The sequence below is a fragment of the Bos grunniens genome, chromosome 14 (genome assembly GCF_055505025.1).
Source record: "Bos grunniens cultivar Pamir isolate PY7600 chromosome 14, Bosgru_T2T1.0, whole genome shotgun sequence".
Lineage (NCBI taxonomy): Eukaryota > Metazoa > Chordata > Mammalia > Artiodactyla > Bovidae > Bos > Bos grunniens.
Genome location: NC_141178.1, coordinates 71,165,533 through 71,193,311, shown reverse-complemented (window position 1 = coordinate 71,193,311; position 27,779 = coordinate 71,165,533). Strand labels below are relative to the sequence as shown.

Here is a 27,779-nt window from a genome sequence, read left to right as displayed (position 1 = left end):
GACTTCACTGAAGCTGAATTTGAGGGTCAGGAAATTCATTTCTGGTTCTATACCTCCCACCCAGACCCCACACAACATCAAGCATTTCAGATTGAGGATATTTGAATCATATGTCAGGCTGACTCATGTCTTCAAGTTTCCAGGTTGTGAATTTATAACACTATCGATAGATTAAAGGAGGATCAAATTAGGGAGAGACACTATAACTTGCTCTGAGTTTCTCTGCAACAAAGTAGATTCGCTCCTATTTCATCAAAACAGGGTGGTGGGGTGTGGAGGCAGTTTGGGAGTACGGCGTGGTGGGCAGCTGTTGAAAAATTTGCAGTGTGCTTTGGTAAATGGAAATAATCCATAATTCTTTTCTTCTTCTTTTTTTTAAACTGATTTTAAGTTATGTACCAAGTTAATGATTTTCTTTCCATTCACTGTGCTCTTCCTTTTATTTTGGTTCATGTGGAAAATGTTTATGGTAGGCTTTTGGAAGCTTGGTGACAAATTCAGAGTCTATAAAGTCCACGCTCTTCCATTTAAAAAAGGGAAAAGGGAAGGAAGGTAGTGAGGGTTGAGCACCTGAGTGAAGTCTTCTCAGAGAAAACCCAGCAGGGCAGGAAGCAAAGGTGTGCAGGTAGGAGAAGAGCATCAGACTGGACTCTCTCCCCACAGACCTGCTCAATCAGGGAGTGCTTGGCCCAAGGGGTGTTCAGAAACAGAAAGCTCACAGAAGGGGTGCAAAACTATGCTGGGAACAAGAAAACCAACCTACCAGAGACCTTGTGGGCTCAGCTCCCACGCAGCTTTCACACCCATTCACCCGACCTTTCACCTGCAGAAGCCCTGTTCTCTCCAGACCAACGTGTAATGCCAACACAAGCGGCCAGAGCTCTGGCCCACGTGAGAAACCTTACTGGGACCCCCAGGGTAGCATGGCTGAGGGTGATTCAGCCCCTGTGACTGCTGTGGCATCTCCAAGTAGGGGAATACACACTATCAACCTAGCCTCAGGGCTCGGGGGGGAAACTACTGATGAATCATGGCAGCTCAGAAGCTTCTCGGGGCCTCCCTGGGAACCCACTGAAAGACGGTGTGTGTTACCAGAGGCCTGGGCAGCTGCACGATTCTCATGTGAAATGAGACCACTGCATGAGTTTTGGTGGTCTCTTAGGATGTCTCATCAGTTCGCGAGATGATCTATCCGCAGGTGATAGGGCTCAGAAATGTCAGGTGAAACCACACAGTTTTCGGCTTTTTGTCAAGTGGATACCTGGCTAACTGGAACTCATACTCTCAACAGATGGAAACTCAGAAAGGTGAGGGACTTGTCCAAGGACACACAGCTGTAACTCAGACAAACCTGGAGGTGGAACTCAGGGGTCCAGAGTCCCCTTCCCCAACACCACCCTGCCTTGTTCAGAAGGAAAAGACCGCACAAAGCAAAGGGAACAAATACATACATTTTAATTGGATAATAAAGTAAAAAGAAAGAAGAGGAAGACCCAAAGGAGATACATGTCTGGACAATCATAGACTGTGACATTTAAGAGCTCTGGGACAAATCTCTATTTTAAAATTGTATAATATCTTTAAAATAAAATAAAATAAAATATATTTAGTTAATTAAAACAGACATTTAAATATAGTTTTAAATATCCCCTTTCCTACTCTGACACAAAACAGCATGTAAGCTAATATATTCTTTATGTCAATCTGGTGGTACTATCTAAACCCTGTTATTCAGACTCTAAGAGCTGAAGGACGCTCACTGAACCCACTATACAGATGAGAAAAGTAAGGTACAGCGAGAGGAAATGACCTGCCCAAGGAAACTCAAGCAGCTCCAGGCAGAGGTGACACAGGCTCTAACATCGCCCCCTATCCAGTCCTGTGGAACTCTGAGGGCCAAATGCACTTCCCCAGCTTCTTACGGACACAGATGTTCAGTTTCCTCTGGCACTCCTTAGCATCTCACGTGATTCTGTCCAAAGGTCTGGCGTAATCTCGGACGCAGGTGGCTGATTCTCTTGAAATGTATTGTAGCTACCAAGAGACAGGAGTGAACATGGTTAGTCCGTCAATGTGTACAGGAGAAGGGACCCTCAACAGCAATGAGCATGAAAGCAGATAATGAGTGTATTCTCTTGGTCCAAATAAAAGGTAGTATATCCACACAAATGTAATAAAACTACAGAGCAAGTGCCAAGAATAAGGTAGCTGACATGGACAGCACTCCTTGATACATGGCTGCATAGGAGAAAGCAAGCTGAGAAAAAAATCTATTTATTAAAAACAGGACTCTGTGTGTTTGTGTGTGTGTGTGTGTGTGTGTGCATGCGTGTGTAAATGCACTGGAAAGCTCTGCAAGGATGTGTGCCAAACTGATAACCTAAGCAGAAAGGACGCAGAAACAAGAATTGGGGGCTGTGATCAAGAAAAAACATTAGCCTTATCTGGACAGCCTTTTTTCCCCAAGCTAAAAAACATTCAGTTACTATTTATGTAATAAGTGATTGATTGGGGGAAAAAAAGAGAGAGAGAGAAAAATGGAAATAGATTAGTATTCATTCATCTATCATCTGTTCGGGCTTCCCCAGTGGCTCAGCAGTAAAGAATCTGCCTGCCAGTGTAGAAGCTGCAGGAAACCTGGGTTCCATCCCTGGATTAGTAAGATCCCCTGGAGGAGGGCATGGCAACCCACTCCAGTATTCTTGCCTGGAGAATGCCATGGACAGGGGATCCTGGCAGACTACAGTCCACAGGGTCAAAGAGTTGGACGCAACTGAAGGGAATCAGCACATCATCTGTTCACTCAGTTCTCTCAACGGCAACTTTGTGCCAGGAACAGAACAAAATGAAAAACACAGCCCCTGTCCCCGAGGCGCTTCTACTGTAACGGGTAAAGGGGGAGGTCTGCCTGTGTGGCATACATGTTCAGGAATGTTCTATGTGCTCTGGTGAAAGAAGGAAAGAGAGCAGAGTGGGAAAATAAAGTGATTTCCATGTTTCAAGGCAGATCCAGCGGCTGAAGCGAAGTCCTCAAGTGAATTTTGCCAAGACCTGCCATCTTAAAGCTAAACAATCAGGACAACACGTTGCAAATGGACAAAGTTTTGGTAATTTTAAAAGAATCTCAGCTGTCTTTTTCACTTTTTGGCCACACCCCATGGGATGTGGGATCTTAGTCCCTAACCAGGGACCGAACCTTCATCCGCTGCACTGGAAGGCAGAGTCCTAATCACTGGATCACTGGGGAAGTCCCTCAACTGAATTCACAAAGGAATATGACAGCACCAAGGAGAGTTTGCAGTTACCCCCTAATTTAACCTTCATGGAGGAAGATGGCTTGGAAGCCTTTTACAGGCACTGAGTCTTTGGCTGTCTTTATCAGTACATATGGTTTACTCTGCTCGGGTAGAGCATTGCTTCGCTCTCCCATTCGCCAGAATTGCTGTTTTGATTTGAAACTCCAAAAATAACTCATGAGAAGCCTGCTGTGTGAGAGGAAGATGGTGGCACATAGCTGCAGGGAGGAAAAGAGAAAGCGTTTGATCTGAATCACCTAAGAGCTGAAATTGAGTGCAAATATCTCCCGTAGCAACTGCTGTATAATTAGTCACCCTTATCCTTTCAAAACCAAGGCGGTTCAACAAGGAAGTTTAATTGGAAAGAAAATTTCTGGACCAACTATTCTGTCCAAACTGCATTAAATGAGGATAGTTCAGCAGTGACCATGGGCTTCCCAAGTGGTTCAGATGATAAAGAATCCATCTGCCAATGCAGGAGACAGGGGTTCAATCCCTGGGTCGGGAAGATCCCCTGGAGAAGGAAATGGCAATTCACTCCAGTATTCTTGCCTGGAGAATCCCATGGACTGAGCTTTGTGGGCTATAGTCCATGGGGTCACAAAGAGTCAGACACAACTGAGTGACTAAGCAGGCATGCACAGCAAGGACCACATGACCAGTAAAAGCTATTGGGTGTTTTGGAAGAGAGGATGAGAGGGAAGGTGTCCTCTCCAATGTGAGTTAAATGTGGTAATATTCTAGGTTCCTTTTTCCAGTTTCATGTGTCTTCTAGCCACCAGGCAAAAGGACTCACTTCTCTCTGGGTCAGTGTTACTGTGGGGACCACCCACCACATGAAATGTCTGCTAGTCTCCTGGAAAGAAGCAGCCAGAATCAAAATCTCGGAGATAAAGAAGGGGAGAGAAAAGAAACTGACACTCACCATCCGAACCTGTTCATTAAGTGCAGAGTGTCCCATTCTAGGAGGACCACATTCATCTATGGGCTCATGGGGGGCTGCAATGACTGGGAACGACCTTCACCCTTGAACTTTTGTCTTTGTCACTTACTAGCTGTGTGACCTCTGCCAAGTTGTTTAACATCTCTGAGGAGCAGTTTTCTCATCTAAAAAGTTAAAAAAAGAAAAAGAAAGCAAAAAAGGATTATGCTGGTGCACCTCACTGGATGGTGAGAAAGACAGACTGTTGTCAATGTACATTAAACTGCTGACGGGTGATGGAGCCGGAATCCGTGTGTAAGTGACCTAGCGCTCCATAGATGGGGAGTGTGTGTCGAGGAGAAAGGCGAGAAGGAGCATCGGGTGTTTCCTTGCTACTCAGAATGGGTCAGCCGTGGTCCAGGAGCATCACCATCACTTGGGAGTTCATCATTGGTGCAGAATATCAGCTCCACTTGGCTTAAGTGACACAGCATCTGCATTTAACAAGGGCTCCTAGAAGTTTATGCATGGCTCACATTCGAGAAACAATAGCCCCAGCCACCTCTCAGGTGTGTGATTCTGCACTCGGTGCCCTGAGTCAAGACAAAGTGTCCTTTAAGGGGGAGAAGTGGGCTCCCCAGAGGACCACCTGTGGTGGGAACCACTTCTGGATCCTGTCCTGGATTGCCGTCCAGTCTTCCTGCTTCCTGTCAGCAGGGGGGAAATAGGGGCAGATCCCAGGCCCTCCTGAAACCAGGGCATTCTCCATCAGCCTGGCTGGGCCACTCCGGGGTCCAGAGCCATGTCATCACAAATGTCCCTGAGTCATCACACACGCCTGGAAATAGACCTTGAGCATGGAAAAGAAGATGAAAACAGCTGGTAACAAGCAAATGGGAGTGGAGGCCTTGGGAGGGTGGAATGAACCACAGATCACGGGGCCTCTGCTATAAGACACGGCCACATCCAGTCAAGAAAGAAACACTATACATACTCGGATCGTGCTTGTATGTGCACAAACCATCTCCAGAATGACAAACGGGAATCTTCTGAGAGTGACTGCCTTCTGGGAGGAAGATTTGTTACCTGGAGAAGTGGAACCTGCGGTGGACACTTTACTTTTACTGCATGTCCTTCTGGACCATCTGAATTTTCATTGGTGTGAATGTATTCCAAGGAGGGGAGGGAAGGGAAGAGAGAAGGGAAAAAAAGGAAAGGAAAGGGAGGAAGGGACATTCAATTTAAAAGAAAATAACTGAAAATAATAGATAACTGAGTCACTTGTTGTGTAGGGTTAAGTTTAAAAGTCCTCTCAGGTTGTTTTTTTTGCTTAAAGTCACATCACTTAGCCTGTAATCCTTCGTTGAGGCTGAGCACTTGGTCCCAGCATACCTGTGTCTGAAAATGCTCAGAAATCTGGAGAAATTCAAGCAGGGAATGTCCCATGTGGCAGAGCACTACCTTGTTTATTTGTCCCCAAGCTCACAGATACACCCTCCTCTCTAGAGACACCCTCTTCTCTAAAAATGCCAGAGGGTCCTGACTCCAGCCCACTTGGCTCAGTGAGGCAAGGTAAGATCTCTCCCAGAAGATGTGTAAGTCCTGGTTTCCAGAGATCTCCAGGGACTCAAGTGGAGTCCGGGGATACAGCGCTTATACTTTGTGTGAATGTGTGAGTGTGAACTGAGCTAAGAAACAAAATGTAAGGTAACGTGGAACATCCTAATTGCAGAATAAGCAGTACTGGCCGTGCTCAGCTTAAAAGGTGCTTCGTAAATCCTTACTGGGAGGAACAATAGAAACCTGAAGCTAAAGATGAGGACTGAGGCCCAGCGAGGTCAGTGGCGAGATCGGGAATTAAATGCTGTACTTTTGCTGTCCCCGGGCACACCCTTTCTTCCATGTTCCAGTGTCCCAGCCACCTTCACAAAAGACCCACACATCGCCTGGTGCTGGACACATGACACTCTGTCTTTATGGTTGGTGGCTGGAAGTAATTTCTTCATAAGAAGTATCACTGAGTCTTCAGCTGAGCACTTATTCTGTTGATAAGAACAGCAAGGATGGCGTTGCTCCTTGAGGCACGTGGCTACTACTGATGATGTCTAGCTGATTGGATGAGAGGCCAGCTCTCACATCACGAACTCTTGGGTTGCGTCCCTGGTACTTGCAGCTGTCAACGTTTGGTAAGTGGATCTCTTGAGCCTCTGGTTTCTTCATTTTTTAAAAACGGCAACAACAACAACTATTTATCAAGTGTGAACGACGTGCGTACTCTGAGCCAGCGTTATTCTAAGCACTTTACCAGCTCACTGAGTGCTCGTAACCGTCCATTATTGTTCTTGGCGTACACAGGAGAAAGCTGAGGCCCAGAAAGGTTAAGTCATCTGCCCAAGCTCACACAGCTATTAAGCGTCAGTCCTGGAGTTCCATGGGCAGTCTGATGGGAGCCTGTGCTTCAACCGTCACACACAAATGCTCTCACGAAGTTGTCAGAGGTTGTGTTATGAGATCATAAAAAATAACATGCTTACTGGGCTGCCTGGCCCAGAGTAAGGGCTCAGTAGGTTACAGAAGTTAATGATTAGAAGTTAATGTCTTTGGTTAGGCAAAAACACAGGATTACTACAGCAGGCACATGGTTGATGGCGGCGGGGGTGGGAAGGGGAAGCTGCTGCCTGCTGTGGTACTATTCCTGGACAGGTGTCCTCCCCACCTGTCCCCAGCTGGCATTCTGCCTTGGAGTCTAGGCACAGGCAGGAACAGGGGCACCGTGCCTGTGAATCTCTGTGCTGAACTCTCTCGTGGGGAGCTCACATGGAGATCTACGTAGGGGCAGCCTCAGGACGGTGGGGAGGGGACCAGGTCTGCAATTCACCTGGTGGGAAGAACCATCAGATTCCAGAACCAACAGTTCTAACCCCAAGGCAACAGACATGTGCTTCTGAGATTCTCCACAAATGGTTCATCACACAGATTTGGGGGAGGCGGGGGCGGGGAAGATCCCTCAAACGGAAGAGGCAAAGTGATCTCAAAAAACTGGTGGAATTAGAGCCCTGGCATGGCAACCTCTATGGACAGCGGGGTGATTGTCCGCTGCTCTCTCCATCCTCGGGCGGACACGCTCCGTTCTGTTCGGGTCCCGGGCAGGCAGCAACACCCACGGAAAGGGCCATCCTCTAATCTCTGTCAGAGGCTGGCTTAGGAGGACAAACTGGCCCCAGCTGGCCAATAAGACACAAGGGGAAGTAGACTAGGGATTTCTGGGGAATTCTTCTTCCTAACAGAAAACAGATAGTTTGCCCTAAGAAGACCCCCCTCATCCTGCCTGCCATGCTTCCTGCTCTGGATGCTGTCATGACCAGGTGCCGACTGCAGCAGAAAAGGGCGGCTCAGAGAAGCGAACCCAGTACCCTGATGAGCTGAGCTATCAAATGCCTCTTTTTGACACACCTGACCACACACCAGGTGCTGGGGCAGGCGGGAGCGGGAGTCAGGGGGATGAGGGAAACATGGGGAAACAGAAACCCCTGAGCACCAGCAGTGGAAGCACAAACAGGTAGTCATTCTGGAAAACAATCTGGCGGTGCTTGTGAAATGAAATGAGCAGCACAGTGACTCACCCCCACCCCACCCGCCCCCAGCCCTGGGTCCGTATCAGAGAGATTCTCCCACAGGCCATGCGGGCACAGAACTTGGCTGGGCTTCTCCCTGAAGTGTGTCAGCAGGGATGAAGGAAGTAAATAAGGCAGGGCCTGCAGTCAGGGGAGGGTGGACACTGCCCCTCACATGAGCTCAGCACGCACAGGCCAGCAGGAGTGGAGCTAAAAAAAGAAGACGGCTCTGAGTAAAAAGGAAAACAGAGGGAGACCTATAACAGAATCCTGTTTGTCAAAATGAGAAACAGATACCTGATCAGAACAGAACACGGCAAACACACTGGCAGGAGTGGGAGTCTGAGAATCTCCTAGAGAAGAGCTGCTCTATCTATATAACTTCCCCAATCACAGGAAAGACACGATGCTGTATGTGACTGCCACATCTCAGACTGCCGTTGCTGCCCTTAAGGTGGTCCCCTCTTCTCCACCGTGATCCCTCAGACTTCTGGGAAAGATCTGGTGGCCCAGAAATACCATGTATACCCCCCCAGCACCATTTTGTTTCCAGTTTTGCCCCTAAGTGTGTCTGGCTGTACAAAATCCCTTCCTGCACACCACCGCCTTCTCTCCTCCTGGAACATGTCTTTGAAATACATTTCCCAAACTGGGACACAAGGTTGAAGTGATGGTTTGATAACTCCTGGCAACTGGTTTTCCCCAAAGAACAATATAAGCTGCCACAAACCACGGAAGCGCATGCCAGTTTCCCCCAAAATTCTTAGAATAAATTTCAAATCCTGTTAGTCTAACTCTTGGTGACTTACTTTTGAACTGTGGTGCTGGAGAAGACTCTTGAGAGTCCCTTGGACTGCAAGGAGATCCAACCAGCCAATCCTAAAGGAAATCAGTCCTGAATATTCATTAGAAGGACTGATGCTGAAGCTGAAACTCCAATACTTTGGCCACTTGGTGCGAAGAACTAACTCATTTGAAAAGACCCTGATGCTGGGAAAGATTGAAGGCGGGAGGAGAAGGGGATGACAGAGGATGAGATGGCTGGATGGCATCACCGACTCAATGGACATGAGTTTGAGTAAGCTCCAGGAGTTGGTGATGGACACGGAAGCCTGGCATGCTGCAGTCCATGGGGTCACAAAGAGTCGGACACAACTGAGCAACTGAACTAACTGACTGACTGGTGACTTACAGGTGGTGGGTCGCCACAGTCACACTGTTCTGGTGAGCCTTACTTTCCCTCCCAGCTTCACTGATGCTCTGTATTTCCTTTTATGAGATCTGTCTGCCTTAGGAGATCTGTCTCCACATAAAGGGACCGCCCTCACTCAGGTGGGCTGAGGGGATGGTGTGAAAGTTGGGGCAGAGGAGCGGCAGCCCAAGGTCACCCAGGAAAGAAGGAAAAACAGAGGGATACAAATGGAAACGTTTGCATGAAAAACTGCACTTTAAAAAGCCCTACATCTGGGATTTCCATGGCAGTCCAGTGGCTGAGACTTCACCCTCCAAGGCATGGGAGGGTGTGTGGGTCACTTAACTCCCTGGTCAGGGAGTTAAGATCCCACATGCATCCTGGCTAAAAAACCACCCCCCCCCCAAAAAAAATAAGCAATACTGTGGCAAATTCAACAAAGATTTTAAAAATGGTCCACATTTTAAAAAATCTTAAAAAGTAAAAGTCCTACAACCACTGAGAATGTGACTCCATCATAAAATGTCTGCACACACTGGAGGGGTGGAGGGAACTTGAGGAGTGACCGTAAGAGCTGGAGTGCTATGCACTCTGGCTCTGGGGTTCTGGGCATTCTTTAGAATTTTTTTAGCCTCCCTGGTGGCTCCTGCTCACCCCTGACTCCATCTCCCCAGCACGCAGGCTTCTTTGCAGACTGGGAAGTCCGTGGAGCACTCCTCTGCCCTCGAATCAGGCTAATTCCCACACTTCCTTCCTGGCCCAGCTTCATCATCAGTTCCCCTGGGAAGAATCCCCTTGCCTCTGAGAGCTGATTCGATGCCTGTTCCCACCCTGCCCAGACAGCCTGTGCTTCTCTGGTCCCAGGGTCTGTAACAGAGATGGCTTGAGCTGGACTGCTTCAACAATGACCTTTTGGTTAGAAGCTCAGCATTTCAGGGAGTGGACAGAAACATTTGGACTGTGCCAGCCACGGCAGGAGAGTCTGGTCTGGGAGAGGGGAGAGCGAGGACAGAGGGAGAGGTCCTTAGATGGTCTTGCTCTGGCTTCTCCCCTTCTACTCCCGACCCCTGCACCACCAATCCAATTCTTCAAGCACTTATTTCTCAAGTGCTTGTTACCGCCAAGACACTGGGGTGAGGAACTGCAACACCAAGGCCATTCTTTGACTGTTGAATGTAGGTAGGGAGTCAAAGCTTTGACATGAGGAATTTCAGATAACCATGGGGGAAGGGAGTGAGAGATAATAAGACAAGACAGTGGAAGATGGATGGTGTGTGGGTACCATATGGTTTGGGTGCAAGAAAGCAGGTCCCTGTGGGCTGCAAAGGGAAGTCCTCTGAGAACCCAGATGGGAAGGAGGGTCATAGGGTAGGGGAGTGGGGGAGGAGCTGGATGGGGGAGGGGCGCTGCATATTAGGGGTCGGTGAAGAGCCAGTGGAGGCTGGAACAGAAAGAAAAGGTCAGGGAGTCCTGGGAGGGTGTGTTGGGGCCAGAATTTTGAGGACCTTGAAAGCCAGGCAGAGGAACCAGTTCTGGGAAAGAGCGGGTGAGGACCATGGATCGCCGTGTAGCTGATGAGAAAAGTTTTTGGAGGGACGGGCCTGGGGTAGCCCTCAGGGAGGACAAGGGAAAGAACCCAGTTATTTAGAGTAACCCCCACAGAAGTCACAGCAGGGACTGAGACACAGGGGACCCGACCTTCCCTTCCCATCTGCCAGCACGGCCGCCGTCACCCTCCCGCACACTGTCGCTGTGACCCCAGGTGGGACCACAGAATTTTCTGCTGATTGAGGCCCCTGGCAGCCCCCTACCGATCCATCCAGGGCGACAGGAGCTGCCAGGCAGAGATCTGACCTGTCACCCCCTTCTCATTAGCTTCTTTTATTATCTTCCTAAAAGAAAATGTCTTGCTGAAATGTTTGGTGCGTATGTGGATCCGTCACCTTGCTAACTGCCTGTCTCTCCAACTAGGATCGAAGCCCCACATCTGCCTTGTTCAGAGTGCCGGCACCGAGCAGGGTGCTCAGCAGGTTATCTGGGGAATGAATGGATGAAAGAATGAATGGAAGTCCCCCGAGGGCTGGGGCTGAGTCAGGTTTATACAGCTGCTCCCGCTGCATAGGATACCCAGCATAGAGTCACTCATGGGGGTTAAGGGAAGTCTGCCAGCTCTTCCTCATGCCTCAGCTTCAGGGAGTGATGAAGCCCTTCTTCCTCTGTGGGGATTATGCTGAAGACTGGCCTTACCATGTGTAATGTCTCTTGTTAGCAGTTTCAGCCTTGAGACTCTCGCTCCCTTCCTCCCCTCCCTTCAGGGCTCGGGACTGGGCATCAGACTGGCCTGAGGACAAGAACGAAGGGAAGAGAGGCCACAGTGAAAGAGACAGGAGGAAGAGACCCCCAGGAGATGTCACAAGTTCGTGCACACTTGTACACACGCATGTGAGTTGTGAAGGCTGGCTCTGGTTTGGATAATTCAAGAAACTTGCTATGTGACCATGGCTGCGTCATTCTTCCCCTAGGCTTCAGTCTCCCTGGTGATAAAACCTGACCAGCGAAGACGAACATTTCTAAGGGTCCTTCAAGAATAAAAATGCTAGGAATAAGAAATCACCTAGGGTTACACTTTGGAGAGCGATGTCGATGGGACTGGAGCTTTTTCATGGCTTTTGAGGGCCTAGCATACATTTTGTCAAATATATTAAACCTACCCAGATCCCCCTGAAAAAAAAATTCCCATATAACTGCAAAAGCTGAGTAGAACTCGATAAGTTGCTATAAAGTTACATATTAACATGTAATGTTATTTCAGTTTTGCAGTTTCGTTTTCATATTTTGAGACTAGTCATTGTACCAACATATAAGTTTTCTAACTTGCTTGTGGGGCCCCAGAATTCTGAGAGGTCCCAGGTACTCTGCTGGTAGAGCCTTCCTAGTCAAAAGGACTTATCTGAGGTGTTTGGTGAAAATGCCCGTTTCCGGGCATTAACTCCCTCCTCCCCTTACCAGCCACTGAATCAGAAAATTGGGTGGAGGAGCCTAGGAATCTGTATTTTAGCAAGATTCTCAGGTGATCATTTGCAAACTAAAGTTTGAAAACCACTGCCATAAAAAGCAGCTGAGAAAAGAACCTAGGGTAGCCAATTCTGGAGGACGAAGCAGGGTTATAAAGGGCCCAAAGAAGGAGAGGTGAAACAGAGATGACAGCTCAGTGGCTCCTGCTTTGCATGTGTGCACACTGCTTCTGCCCACGTGCATTCTGCGTGTAAACACGCTTTGCAAAACCCTGACTCACCCAGTGCCAAGCCCCTTCCTGAGGGGGATACTCACACTCACATGGCCTGGGTCTACATCCGCTTTCGTTTGCGGGAAGAGAACGTTTCAAACATATGGAGTGTGAGACTTGAAGACCGAAACCACCGCTACCGGGGACTGATACTACAAAAGGACATATATATAGTGCTGGCACCCAGATGTTTGCTGCAATTGGTGCTGCCTTTGATTGGTGACAGATACGAGCTCCAGCAGCGAGCGGTCTTAGCTCATCCATGGAGAGGGAGGTTTTGTTTAATGCCAAGCCATATGTACCAGTTTTTATATACATGCTTGCATGTGAGCATGAACATGTGGTTGTTGTTCAGTTGATAAGTCATGTCTGACTCTTTTGTGACCCCGTGGACTATGTAGCCCACCAGGCTCCTCTGACCTTGGGATTTTCCAGGCAAGAATACTAGAATGAGTGCCATGTCCTTCTCCAGGGTCGATCTTTCCGACCCAAGGATCGAACTCCTGCATTGGCAGGTGGATTCTCTACCACTGAACCACCAGGGAAGCCCATGCATGAACATATACACACCCCAGATGTTATTTGCAGGTGTCTGCAAGTTCCTGCAGTAATTAGAGATGTAGCCCAGTTGTCAGAGGTCATCTGGATTATAATGTGGAATGCTAGTTTCCAAGGCATCAGGAAGATGCTAGGCTATCAAGGGTTGGCAAAGGAGTGAGCAGATAGGAAGGACCAAGTACTATGTTGGGATTTTCCCATGTATGTTTCACATCAATTGACCGGGGAGAGTACTATCAGTTCCATTCTCGTGATGAAGAAAACCAAGACACAGAAAAGATGTGTGACTTAGCCACCATCCTGTAAGACTGAACTCCGACCTGGCTAACCCCAGAGTTCATGTTCAATACTTTATGCAGTGCTGCCTTAAAAATCTTAAGCTGTAAGCATGGCGGAGAGGGAAAAAGAGGATCTATTTTAGAGAGAGGAAACTGATCTCTCTAGTCAGTGAGAAAACTAAAAGTAATTCCTTAACAATTTAATTCACAAATAATATGTGGTCATTGGGAAAAAATAATTAACAGATAAGCAATACAAAAAAAAAAAAGCAAGTAATCACATCTCTCCCCCCAAATAACGGTGGTGTTTGTTTATACTTCTAGTTTTTTCTTTCCATCAAATACATATTTTTTTCTAGCCTACAAATAAAATGATATGATTTTTGCAATTTTATCAACAATGTTACAATGCTGATTTTTTCCATGGGTAATTAGTAATGCCTATCCAATCCTAATCTTCTGTGCATTTAGGTCAATCCATATTTCTTTGCAGATTCTAAGAGGGAGAGATAAAGCCTTTCATTTCTCTGTTGCTTGCTTCCTATTGTCTGTTCATCAGCCACGAATGCATTTAGGAAGGATTAAAGAGTGTTCTGTCTAAATCCTTTGTTTTGCTGAATGATGCAGCCTTAGAGAACATACCAAAAAGAAACAAACAAACAAAAAAAAACAAACCCAGCAAATCAGTTTGGTTTCTTCCTCCCTGTGGATGGAAATGGAGCATAGGTTTTTGCAGCAACCAAGAAAATGATCCAAAAAATTAAAAGTATTTTAACGCCAGGGAATTGCAGCTGTCTTATGCAAAAGAGCTTGAGTCGGGCTCTCTGGCTGCCCCCTTCACCTACGGCAGGGAACAGCTCTCCAAACGCCACTCCCCCCCTCACTTCTTGCCATCCCCTAGTTGGGAGAGTGAAAAATAACCTCTCATCACCCCTCACCCCACCTCCCCACCCCCACCTGCTGATGTTAACGAGGCTCCCTATTGAGACATAGTTAATCACATCCATTAAGAGCCCTTTACACTTGGCCTTGCCTGCTAGGCACAGGCCCTCTGTCCAGGAGAAGGTGGGTAAGGTAAGTCAGGTCATGAGATAATTTGTGTATTTTTTTCTTTTTCCCCCTCCATCTAGTTGGTTTTTTCCCCCCATTTTTAGTTTAGGTTTTTTTTCAATTTAGGCATAATTAACACTCAGTGAAAGGTCCAGATCTGAAAGGAACAGTTTGATGAGTTCTGACAAATGCACATACCAAACACACTAAACCACCAAGACACAAAACATCTCCCTCACCCAGAAAACACCCTCTGCCCTGTTCCCAGAGGCAACCATGGCACTGATTTCTAGCACCACCAATTAACTCTGTGTGCTCCAAAAATTCATATAAAAGAAATCATACGACGTTTAAAGTTGAGCATGAATGATGAGCAAGAAGAGGCAGGTCTGGTGGGAATGAAAAACTGTTGCATACAGGTGCTTCGGAAAACAATCTGGCAGTTCCTCAAAAGGTTACCTAGAGAGACACCGTATGACCCAGAAACTCCCCGCTTAAGTATACAAACTCAAGAAAGATGAACACCTACATCCACCAGAACCTTGTACATCAGAGCAGCATTATTCATAATAACTCAAAAATGGACAGATTCAGTGTCCATCAACTGACCAATGAGCAAAATGTTTATATATATATATCCACACAATGAAACACTGGGCATCACAAGGAATTACATACAGATAGAAGAGAAGAAATGACGTGGATGAACCTTGAGACCATCAGGCCAAGTGAAAGAACTGCTCACAAAAGACCCAATACTAAGCTACACGCCGTGTCTCATTTAAACCTCACCATCTTTGCACAAGGTGGGTCACGCGGTAACTCAGCTGAGATTGAAGATTTTGCTGAGCAAAACAGCAGGGTCACAGTAAAACCTGGTCCTTCCGACTCGAGCCTTTGCTTCTGACCATAATAAAACATCGTGCCGGCTGCCAGGACACAACAGGGAACCAGATCCACGCAGGCTCGGCTCCAAATGCCACAAATCATGATTTCATTGGTTGGAGATGTGTGCTGCAGAAACCACGGGCTGGAGGGAGGAAGAGCATGGCGCAATCCACTGGGAGGGAGGGCCTCTGAGAAAGGGGCACGTGGGCTGAGCCAGGTGACTGGTGCTGTGCCAAGTGCCGAGAGAAGAAGGTCCTGCTGTGGACGGCTCAGGACACGGTGGTCTCACACATGGTGGCCGAAGAATAAACATCCAAACGCCCTGAAGGAGAATGTGACAAGTTAAACAACCTCAAGAGTCCTTGTTTCAGTCATTGTATTTTATGGGAATGCATCTTAATAAAATGGGAAACTGCAGTTGCAAAGATTTAGCGATGAGAATATTCACTGAAGCACTGATGTGCGTGTGTGCTAAGTCACATCAGTCATGTCCGACTCTGTGACCCTATGGACTATAGCTGGCCAGGCTCTTCCGTCCATGAGATTCTCCAGGCAAGAATACTGGAGTGGGTTGCCATGCCCTCCTCCAGGGGATCTTCCCAACCCAGGGATCGAACTCACGTCTCCTGTGGTTCCTGCATTGCAGGTGGATTCTTTACCCCTGAGCCTCCGGGGAAGCCCGAAGCACTGTTCATAGCAGTGCAAAAGTTGAATTCACGTGTCTGCCCCAGATGCTTAAGAAACACTGGAGGGGCTTTGCCACTTATGTCTGAACAACAGTGAAGCTGGGTGTCCCAAGAGTCAAACGGTGATGAAGAAGTGCACGTGTGGGAAGATATTTATCATGTATTTAGTACGATAGCTATTTACGAGCTGATGTGTAGACTGCTGTACTATTACAAGTATACACACACACACACACACATGCATATGCTTTAGTTCATTTAATAGTCACCTTTGAGTGATAAGTATTCTTAGCTTCTCCCCTGTGTTTGTCTGCGTTTGTGTATTTTTCTGGAGAAGATATCTTGTGCTTTGTAATGAGAAATGAAGGCCAGCTGGTGCCCAGACAGGAGTGCAATTCTCCCAAAGTGGTTTGATTGGTAGGAATCACTCTTCATGTAATTTATCTGGTGCATCCTTAGGAAGAGTCCACCATGAGCCTGGGTTACCCGCTGGGAGATGGAGGGGGATGAAGCAGACAGAGCTCCTGTTTCATGAGGAAGCTAGTTAGGTAAACACATCAGTGCAGTCAGTGGTCATATGTTCTATGATATTTGCAGAGAGGCCTCCAGCTTACGAAAACAGGAATGATCTTTTCCCATACTTTGAATGCAGACTCAATTACACCTCACAAACTCAGCCCTAAAGATCTAGAAAACCGAAAGAGTCCCAATAGCTGTGATAAGACTAGCATTTGGACTTAAAACTAGCCTGATGTCTCTACCATGAGGGCCTCTGTTTTCCTCATCTGCAAAGTGGGTGACCTCTCCAGGTGGCCACAAAGATCAGCTAAGGGCTCCATAATAACATAGCTTTGTACACATGATGGAGGGGGCTTAATGCCAAGATCTGAACCCCTCCCTATGAGGACTGACAACCTAGAATTTAAATCGTGATGGATGCCAATGTGTGGGGAAGAAAACAAGTTTACGACTGAAAGACTGAACAGAGCAAGGCAGTGAGCAGCCTGATTCCAAGTCAGCGGCCCCAGCCAGCTCACGCCTAGTGTGCCTTCCAACTTGGGCAGCGTCTGACTTTTGGAATGTGTTTGGAATCCCAAGGACAGTCTGTGAATGTTAAATTAGGGGAAAAAAATTATCTGCGAGGTTTTGTTCACATGTTAAAGGGAAATATTTAGGACCTATTGCCTTGAAAATAAATCTTCTGTAACTCACCTCTGGGATAGTGAAAAAAAAGGCCTTTCCAGATAGATGAACAGGGTTTTGAACATGGGCTCTGTGCCCTTTTGTAGATTATTTATTATCTCCTAGCTTCAGGATAATAATATCTTTCCCACAGGGTAATTATTTAGAGCAATGCATTTAGATAGCATAGATGCTCAATAAATGGCAGTTGTTTTTTAATTTGGGGGGAGACTCAGAAAGCAATGGGGTCTTATCACCCAGAAGCTGAATCTTGAAGAAAATCAGCTCATCATGAAAGGGAAGGAGGCCCGGGGTGGTCTGGCCACCCAGAGCTAAGGCTGACCTCAGCTCAGCCTGGGAAAGGTGAGACCAGGATAGCGTGTCTCTGTCAGTGATGTGGGAAAACTAAATTAGACTGCAAATCCAAATTTGAGGCTGGCCCTGTGCTCTGCATCTCTCTGAGAGCCCGGTTGTACATGAGCAGAATGCACTAGGCTTTTCTTGGGGAAGAAGAAGGGACACGTCTTCACTGGAGAGTGAAGATGGCTCCATCGGAGGTGGCACGGGGCAGCTGGGAGTCCAGCCAGGAGCAGAGTGCACACGGTGGGTTTCCATCAAAGTCACCAAGGGCGACTGGTTAAATATTCCCAGTCTGGGTCTACTTCTTGGTCTCCGGAGGCCTGGGGTGGAGTCTGCGAATAATCCATATTTTACCAGGCCTCATGGATACTTCTGACACTTTCCAAGGACAGGCTTGGGAATCGCTCCCGCAGTGCAGAAGAGCCAGGCGTTGGCCTCAGAAGGCCTCGGTTCAAGACCCAGCTGGGCACCAGCTCTCAGGACCAGTTTTACAATTCTGGGACTGGACCCAGGGCAAGGCAGGCCGGGACACCTCTGCAGGCTACAAACATAAACAGGGAAATAGTCATATGAACTCTGCACTGTTATATATATATGTGTGTGTGTGTGTGTGTATATATATATATATGTACATGTGTATATATATGTATATGTGTATATATGGTTATACATAACCAAGAGTCTGAGGCATGGAGGCAATGTCTCCCGCCTGTGTGTACACACACACACACACACATAACCATATATACACATACACCTACACACGATATGTTTTCATATCTACATATACATGTTGCTAAGTTGCTGTTGCTAAGTCACTTCAGTTGTGTCCGACTCTGTGCGACCCCATAGATGGCAGCCCACCAGGCTGCCCCGTCCCTGGGATTCTCCAGGCAAGAACACTGGAGTGGGTTGCCATTTCCTTCTCCAATGCATGAAAATGAAAAGCAAAGTCGCTCAGTCATGTCCGACTCTTCACGACCCCATGGACTGCAGCCTACCAGGCTCCTCCGCCCATGGGATTTTCCAGGCAAGAGTACTGGAGTGGGGTGCCATTGCCTTCTCCGACATATACATGTATACATGCATAAAACCACGTGATCTGTGTACATATACATGTATATGAGTTTCCCAGATGGCGCTGGTGGTAAAGAACCTTCCTGCCAATGCAGGAGACATAAGAGTTGTGACTTTAATCCCTAGGTCGGGAAGATCCACTGGAGGAGGGCATGGCAACCCATTCCAGTATTCTTGCCTAGAGAATCCCATGGACAGAGGAGGCTGGTGGGCTACAGTCCTGAAGCAACTTAGCACAGTACAGGCATGTATACATGCATAAAACCACATACGTGTGTACATATATATGTATAAAGTCATGTGTATATACACATGCATGCACACATACAAACCTGTATACACATATTCACACTTACATACATGTGCAAGTGGATACACACGTGTATACATACATGCATGCATACACAGGTATAGGTACACACACATTATGTGTTTGAGGATTACTATTTCAGTTGATCCTCAAACATCTCTACTCTAGCACTAATAGCCCATTTTCCTGAGGAAGAGTCTGAGGCATGGAGAGAATATGAAACTTGCCTAAGATTACAAGACCAGTCCATGGTAGAGGCAGGATTTGAAACAAGGCAGACTGATTGCAGAGTCCCTGTGCACCCTCGCTACCGTAGGACCGATAACTAAGAGGCTAAGCAGAGGAGAGGCTGAAGCGGGCGCCTTGCTCCCGGGTGGAGACTGTGACCACTGGCGTCTGCCCCGAATTCCTCTCATTTCTGTACTTCTATGCTGTTTCTCCATTGAAAGCTGGAGTCAATGTCTCCCGCCTGTGTGTACACACACACACACACACACACACACACGCACACTCCATAGCCTAGCCAAGCTGATACAGAAAAGTAACGCTCAAATTGCATTTTCCCCGCTCTGGATCAGTTTGCCCTGCAAACCTGAACCCAACTTTCCTGGCCCACAGTCATGATTTACCATCATGAATCTCACAGTCAGCAAAAAGAACGACACTGGCAGTCAGAGCCCTTCAGAGTGAACCATGCGGTGCCTAAAGCAAGAAGGTACCAGCCCCCCTAAAGCCACTGGCTGGCAACTAAGACTAGAGTGTAAGGCCAGCAGGCATGGCTGAAATGGAGCCTCTGCTTCAGTCAACAGGTAAGAGGAACAAGGTGGCAGCATGAATGTCCACTTAAAAGGAGGGAGGAAACCATGGCTGGTTCCAGCGCCTGGCTGTACTCGCTACTGACTGTGTGATCTCAGACCACTCTTCACCTCTCTGGCCTCATTTCCCCAGGTAAGCTTGGTGAGGTCCAAAGAACTATCAACCTCTTCTCATGCTTCTCTTTAGCTTCGTCTTAAGCACTGGTCATTGCCATAGCATTTACTTTTGACTTGGAGGGACAAAGCCAGCGAACTCCGCTTCACCACCATAAGCAAACGAGGGACAGAGGGTGTCGGTGACCTCATAGTAACACAGAAAGTCACTGATGAAACCTCCAAACCCCAGGAACTCCCAAACCCAGGCTCTTTCCCTCCTACTGGTAATACCACTCTGCTCCCATGCTGGATTCTAACTCACCTTTGTAGGAATTCACACCCCCCCACACTACTGGACGTGTCTTACAGTCACTCAGCAGTTCCTCAATTAATGCAGGCTGGTGAGAAGTTATCAATGTCACTGGATTTTGTTTCCTTGCCCCCACCAAAGGCAGCTGCTTCCTTCACATTGGTATCAATCGGGCCAGGAAGTTTCTTTTTCCCTGCAATCTATTGTATGCAGCAAGATCAGAGGGATCCGTCAAATGAAGGACGGAACCAGCTGGTCATGTGGAGATACTGGCTGGCCCCTCTGGATTGGCCCATCCCAGCCCTGCTGGCCGGTTGGTCAGTCCCCTGTGCTAGGGGGTTCCTCTGTCTGATAGTGAGAACAAAGGAGCGTCGTTACGATAATTAATCAGAAGCACTGTCATCATGCTAAAGAACCTTTGGTCTGTTCCAAAGCCAGCTAGGAAACTGACCTCACCCCCTTCTTCACAGCCTCTGGTCCATCCAAGACTGAGGGATGAAATGTGTCTCCTGGAGGCAATGTGTCCAGGAAAACAAAGATTTTCTGAGGATCTGTGCGGACATCAGATGGGACGTCTACTCATCTCACAGCTGAGGAAGCTAAGGTTGATCAATACCAACGTGTATACAAGTATATAGTGCATGTAAGACTCTATTCTCAGACATGCTCTGATAGGCAGAATAGTGGTCCTCCAAAGATGCCCATGCCTGAATCCCTGAAATTTGTGACTATATTGGGTTACATGGCAAAGGGGAATTCAGGATGCAGATGGAAATAAATGGCTAAAGTGCTCACCTTAAGACAGTGAGATCACCCTGGATTGTTTCTGTGAGCCCAATATAATTTGCAGTGTCCTTAAAAATGGAAGAGGGAGCCAGAAGAGAAAGATGTGAGAAAGGAAGAAAGGCATGGAAAGAGGACATGCAGCTGGCTTCATAGATGGAGGAAGGGGCCACAAGCCTAGGGATGCAGGCAGCCTTTAGAAGCTGGAGAAGCCCACAGAAGGAACCAGCACTGTGTTCCCTGGTGGTAGAACCCACCTTGGATTCTAACCTATAGAACTGTAAGATAATTAAATCTGTGTTGTTTTAAGCCACTCAATTAAAAGGCAGAGACATCACTTTGTTCACAAAGGGCTGTAGAGTCAACACTATGGTTTTCCAGTAGTTGTGTATGGATATGAGAGTGGGACCATAAAGAACTGTGGTGTTGGAGAAGAATCTTGAGGAAATGAACCCTGAATATTCATTGGAAGGATTGATGCTGAAGCTGAAGCTCCAAAACTTTGGCCACCTGATGCGAAAAGCTGACTCATTGGAAAAGACTTTGATGCTAGGAAAGACTGAGGGCAGGAGGAGAAGGGGACGACAGAGGATGAGATGGTTGGATGGCATTATTGACTCAATGGATATGAATGTGAGCAAACTCTGTGACATAGTGAAGGACAGGGAAGCCTAGCATGCTCCAAGTTCATGGGGTCACAAAGAGTCAGACTCAACTGAGCAACTGAACAATACCACCACACCATATACCAACAATACCATATACCAGTCGAATTACATTCAAAGAGAGAACAGATGACCCTCTTCCATTCCCTTGGTGTCAAATTCTCAATCATTAAATCAATGATTCCCGTGGCCAAGCCAAAACCATAACCACCAGTCAATGCCCTAAAGGAGTCCACATCATGCCAGGAAGTCAGACATGGGCAGAAAAAGAAGAGGTCTGTTCCTGCTCTCCAGACAGGAGGAGGTCAGAGACCTTCCAACAGAGGAAGATGACTCCTGGGTGGAAGAGCCCAGAGAGAAGGCTAAAGATGGGATGGAACTTGGGTTCAGGTGCATTAGGATAGAGTGGGACAGGCCGTCAGAGAGCGGGACAGGCCATCAGAGAGCGGGGAGTCCCCACTTACTGAGGACCTGCCATGAGCCAGACCCCAGCAGACACCTTCAGACAGGTTCTTCTCACGAGAGCCCTGGCACAGGAATGAGATGCCCATGTCACAGCTGAGGATGCTGAGGCTCAGGGTGGTGAAGTGACTTGCTCACAGCCCCAGAGCCAGCCACTGGTAAACCTGGGGTTGAACGTAGCCCTTCGCTGACCGGAGCCCACAAACCCCTCAGACTTCCAAAGAAGAAAGGCTGCAAACAAGTCATAAAAGTCAAAGAAAGACATTGGTAAGCTCGAAAGACAAGGATGAGACCTTGCTTACCGTGACTGACGCCCCACACAAGGGTGACCGTGATCAAAGCACAGGGGTTGGGTGACAATCAGGTGGGCTTTAAACATCACGCTGAGAGGTCAGGCTATTTTTACAAGTGGAGAGGGATGGGGTCGGAGCTGTGCTTTCAGAATTTGGACTTGGCCATGGGGAGGAGCATGGAAAACAGCACAGCTGACATGAGACCTGGGGCGGGAGGCAGGGCAGAGGTGCAGGGCGATGGAAGGAAACAGGAAGTGGTGCCAACAGGAAGGAAGCAGAGGCAGGACTACTGGCCAGAGAGGGGTCCAGGGAGAGGGAGAAACCACTCCTCCTTCCCTTTCTGATGAGGATAAGATTATGCCTTGAGAACAGGGCTTCCCCCCGCCCCTCAAAAAAAACAGGAGAGGAAGAACCCTGGGCACGTGTCCCGTACAGAGGCTGCAGTACCCAAATCATGTGGTCGTTCGAACCGCCTTGGTCTACACTGGAGCTCCATCCATTGGGCGTTCTGGCCTCAGGCCCTGGGTGACCCAGCGGTGCCCCTGCCCCTGGTATCTCAGGGCCAAACCCAGGCACAGAGATCAATGGAACCCGAAGGCAAGTGATGAGAGATGGCAAGAAAAATGGATGAAGAGACCGAGGTGCAGCAAGGTAAACAACTCGCCCAATATACAGCGAATGCATCCCAGAATCAAGATGCTAACGCAGGCCCTTACGTATAGACCCTGCCTGTACCACTCAGGGACCCAGCAGGGGAGAAGCGAAGGAATAAACACTCTGATCTCGCTCCCTTCCTACCATCGGGCCTGCCAGTGTCTCCACAACTGAAGCCTGAGGGCACAGGAGCCTGTGCAGCACCACGCCTATTGCATCCACACCGGTAGGCCTTCAAGTGGGGTCACGGAGGTTACGCAGGACCCCATCACTCCCACAGCCAAGACTCTGCAGCAGGAGGCCACCTGCCTCTCTGTACAAGGGCAGGACGCCACACATGCCTCCACCCCAAGCTGGTCCAGCAGCGGCATCCCTCTCCTTCCTTCCTCATTCCCACTTCAGGGCCCCGCCCTGCTTCTATCACATGCAGAAACCTCATGTGGCCTTCTTTAGTCAAGGCAGGCCATTGAGAGCAGCTGTCTCAAGAAAGCAGGGCCAGCTGATGCCATTGCCAGCCAAGCTGCCCACTCCGGGCCCTGGCCTGCCCTGGGACCCTCCCTGCCAGCCCTGCACACGAAGGCCTGGCTGCCAGTAAAAAGAAAGGGCTCCTATCTCTGATTCCACAGGGCCCCTGATAAGAAATGTCATCCCTTGCTGTGTAATATTACCCAGCCGGATAAGAATCTCTATCAAGCTCAAACACATGGCTGGCCACAGAACGCAGAGCCCGCTGGAGCAGGATCATTTATTTGCTTAAGCTGAAAGCCCTGGGCAGCCGGGAGAAGCACACTGAATAAGAGACTAAGAGCCAAATTAGAATCTATCTGACTGGGGGAGTCGGGATTTTCTTCCTCCGGAAGGATGAGGCCCCAGAGGACACCAGCAGGCCTGCCTCACTTCTCTCCTGACTCAGTAGGCGCCTTCATCGTCTTCTTTCCTCAAAGGGCACTTTCACTTATGTGATCACATTTAATCCTCATGACAACCTCAAGGGAAGCATTTTTAGCCTCCATTTACAGGTCAGGAAACTGAGATTCAGCAAGGTTAAGCAACATAGTCAAGGTTACAGAGGCAGCCACGCCAGCTCATGGAATCAGACCCGTCCAGTCTGACTCACCAGCCTGCTGTCAGATCAGCTGCTGCGTCGCTCAGCTGTTACAACTAAATTAATCAATTAAGTTACATCAGCCCGATGGACAGTATCAGCTACACAATATCATCTGGAAGGTCCGTTTCAAGCTGCTCTCCCATCTCCTTCGAGTCTCTGTAACCTGGGGAATAAAGAAGCCTGGCAGAGCATAGAAACTCGAGGCAGGGGAGAGGAGGCCAGGGATGGTACCCAGGAGAAGGAGGAGGGACACCCAGAGTCTCCACTCCTGCTGCTGTATTTGAGGAGTAGGAGGCAGAGAGCACCGTGGAAAGAAAACTCCCCCTGTGTTCATCATTCAGGTATTCACAGATACTAAGGGAAAGGCTACCGTGTGCCTGGATCTGGGCTTGGTCCAGGCAATAATTTAATTACCATTGCAAATGAACAGATCCTGCCCTCAAGGAGGGGTCTGTCTTGTGGGACTCAGATCAGCAGAGTTGGGAACCACAGGTTGTGAATGCAGACGCAGGAAGTCCAGGCAGCTGATTTGGGAGTGCTGGATGTGCGCCACCGGGGCCATCAGCACAGCCTGCACGCTGTGCCATGCCCTCTTTTTTCATTTTTTAAGGTCAACTTTGTTAACTGGATGTGAGGGGAGCTTGGGGCAGAGAGAATGATGCATATATATGTGTGGCTGAGCCTGCTTTGCTGTGCACCACAAACTAACACAACATTGTTAACTGGCTGTACTCCAACATAAAAACAAAAGAGTTAAAAACAAGATAAAAAGTAAATTAAAAAAAATCAACATTGTTAAGGCCAACAGCAGTTAATACAACTTCAAGACTGTTCCATATCACGACATAAAGCCACCCCTTCCCTTTAACAGCGGTAAGAAAGCGAAAGTGAAGTTGCTCAGTCCCGGCCGACTCTGCGCCAGGCTCCTCCATCCGTGGGATTTCCCAGGCAAGAATACTGGAGCAGTATTCCACTGTATGGAGGTATTGTGATGCAATCAAGCGATACCCAACTAAGGAGCAGGTAAATTGTGTCTCATTGTGGGAGCTGAATAGGTGAAGCACAGGGGACTCTTAGGGAAGTGAAAACATGCCATATGACACTACCATGGTGGGTACATGGCCTTACACAGTTGTTAAAAAATGTTCAACCCCAAGACTGAATCCTAATACAAGCTATGAACTTGGCTGATAATGATGTTAGTGAGTGTAGATTTGTCAACGGTAACAAATATACCATTCTGGTGCAGGATGTTGCTGGTAAGGAGGCTGTATGTGGGGACAGAGGATATACGGGAACTCTATACTTTCACTCAACTTTTCTGTGAACCTAATAATAATAACAACAACAATAATAATAAAATCAATTGATCAGGCAAGCGTAAATTTAGCTCAAAAGTCTCAGTTCCATCTGCTTTCTACTGACAATTTTTTTCCCCCTAAATTTGGGTCATAGTCTTCTGTTTCTTCACATAGACAGTAATCTGATTAAAAACCAGGCATTGAAGACAGGGTTAGGAGACTAAGAGGTATAAACTACTAAGTATAAAATAATCGACAAGCCTACAAGGAACATAGATAACATTTTATAATTACTATAAACGGAGTATAATCTATAAAAACTTTGAATCACTATGTTGCAAACCTGTCACTAATAGTGTTATAATCAACTATGCATTGATTTTAAAAATAAAATAAAAGCTAGGCATTGTATGCCAATAAATATAGAGAAATAAGTAAATAAAAACAGCCTCACTGTTTGCTATTTCAAGCAATGTTGAGATGAAGACGCTGTTCACGTCACCTGCACCTATGCGTGTGTTTGTGCAGAATGAGTTCTAAGAATTCAGCCAGCATCTTTAAGCCTGACTTTCCCTGCCCCCTTCACAGTAGGCATAAGAAAGTCTCGCTCTTCACCCTGACAGCGGATGGCCCCTGGTGTACCTGCCCTGTTCAGAGACTGGCAGGGACTCCCTTAACAGTGTCTTTGTACTCCGTGTTGAGCAAGTGCCATCATTCTCACAACAGCATATGAGCAAGCAAATATGTGTCTCTTGGGTCGCCAAGACACCATTTCTTCTGGCTCTGCCTTAACTGGCTCGTGGGAGTCGAGTTCAGGAATCAAGCAGAACACAAAACAAGACACTACCTCTCTTCATCCAAACTGCTCCCAGAACTGGCAGGCTTTCTTCTTTTTCTTCTGGACCCTGAGATGCTCGAGAATGCAGAGAACCCACGGCTGGAGAGAGGCAGATCTTCCACGGGACCTCAGAACACTTCTGAAATCACTGCTCAGCCTAAGAAAATACAGTAAATCAGTGTCAAGTTATGCAACGTGGAACCCGAGGTACCCTGAAAGAAAGCACCCATTACAAACAGAAAAATCTTCTAATATCCAGAGGCAAAGAGAATACGTCTTCACGGCTGAAATAAAGTGGAAGCTAAGGTAAAGGAGGTCATCTTTCATGTGGGAGGCTGGCCATTCACTGGTAGATGTTGAGGAAAGAACAACCATGAGTAAGACCAAACCGCATCCCTCTGGGAGCTCTGAGGGCACTGAGGGAAATGTCATGGGCCACGTGGGCCAGGAGGGAGGGACCAGGAGCTCTGGGAGCAGAGAAAGGCATCACTGACTCGTCCTGCATAGATGAGAGAAGAGGATATTTGAGCTAGGTACTGAAGAGCAGAAATTCACCAGGCAGGGAAAAGTGGGGAAACTTTCAAATGGTATTAACAGCACATGTGACGTGTAGTCTGAAAGAACTGTCTGCCAGCACTCAGGCTGTAAAGGGGATCCCTCACAGGCTGTGCTAAGAGTTTGCTGCCGCCCGCCGCCAGCCACCTCCCTCCCCACCCCTCTGCCAGATGACCAGATGCTATGGAGACTCACAGAGGCTCCTGAGCAACAGAGTGACAGATCAGATCTAGGTCTCAGCATCACCATGAAGGATCAGCTGGTGAGTACAAATTCTCAGCCACGTGGGAACCAGTAATCCAGCCTGCAGAACAACAGACAAAGTGGCTACAACAGTGGCCTCCGGAGCCAGCTCTCTGTCTTCAAATCTCAGCTCTGCCCCTGCCAGCTTGAGCAATTTACTTATCTAGTCCATATACAGTCTTCTCATCTGTGAAATGAGGTAACACCAGCAGTGCCCTCTTAGTGCTAGCACCTGGATTGTGAGTTAGATGAGCTCATATACATAAGGTGCTTATCACAGGGCTCAGGACACAATAAGGGCACAAGACATGGCAGCTTTGGGACCACTCCATCTCCTGTGTTCCCCTACAATCCTCTTTCAGCACTGACAGTTCATCTGAAACACAAGTGGTGATGAATCTGAGCGAAACAAGCATGGTTTGCTTTAGGAGGGCTGGAACCCCAGTCTGAAATAGAGTTTGGGAATTTGCCAGCATCCTGTCAGATTTCCCTACATCGCTGTAAGAGGATGACCTGAGACAGTGGTTCTCGATGCTGCTGCACCATAGAATCACAGGGGAGATGTTAGAATGCTGATTCCCCAGGCTCTGTGCCTGAGTCAGGATCTTTGGGGGTTGGGTCCTGGCAACAAGATTTTTAAATTTCTCAGTTAATTCCAAGGGAAACCCTGTTCGAGAACAACTGACCTATGAGCTTCCCTCAAGGCTCAAACAATAAAGAATCAGTCTGCGATACAGGAGACCCAGGTTCAATCCCTGGTTTGGGAAGATCCCCTGGAGAAAGGAACCGCAACCCACTCCAGTATTCTTGCCTGGAGAAACCCATGGATAGAGGAGCCTGGAGGGCTACAGTCCATGGAGTTGCAAAGAGTCGAACACAACTGAGTGACTAACACACACCCATGACCTGAGTCAAATTCAGCAGGAAAGGGAAACCTGACGGAAGGGAAAGTGCCAC

General features: G+C 47.8%; 1 protein-coding gene across 1 annotated transcript in view; it reads right to left on the bottom strand.

Moving 5' to 3' along the window:
- Positions 1–1,433: 1,433 nt before the first annotated feature.
- LOC147359662 (uncharacterized) overlaps positions 1,434–27,779 on the bottom strand; it is a 223,481-nt gene continuing 197,135 nt past the window's right edge. Inside the window, exons 12-15 of the mRNA XM_086335656.1 lie at positions 26,034–26,181; positions 14,989–15,406; positions 4,222–4,403; positions 1,434–2,034 (exon numbers count right to left, since the gene is read on the bottom strand). The gene's annotated coding sequence lies outside the window, so the exon portion shown is untranslated. The remainder of the gene's footprint in view (positions 2,035–4,221; positions 4,404–14,988; positions 15,407–26,033; positions 26,182–27,779) is intronic.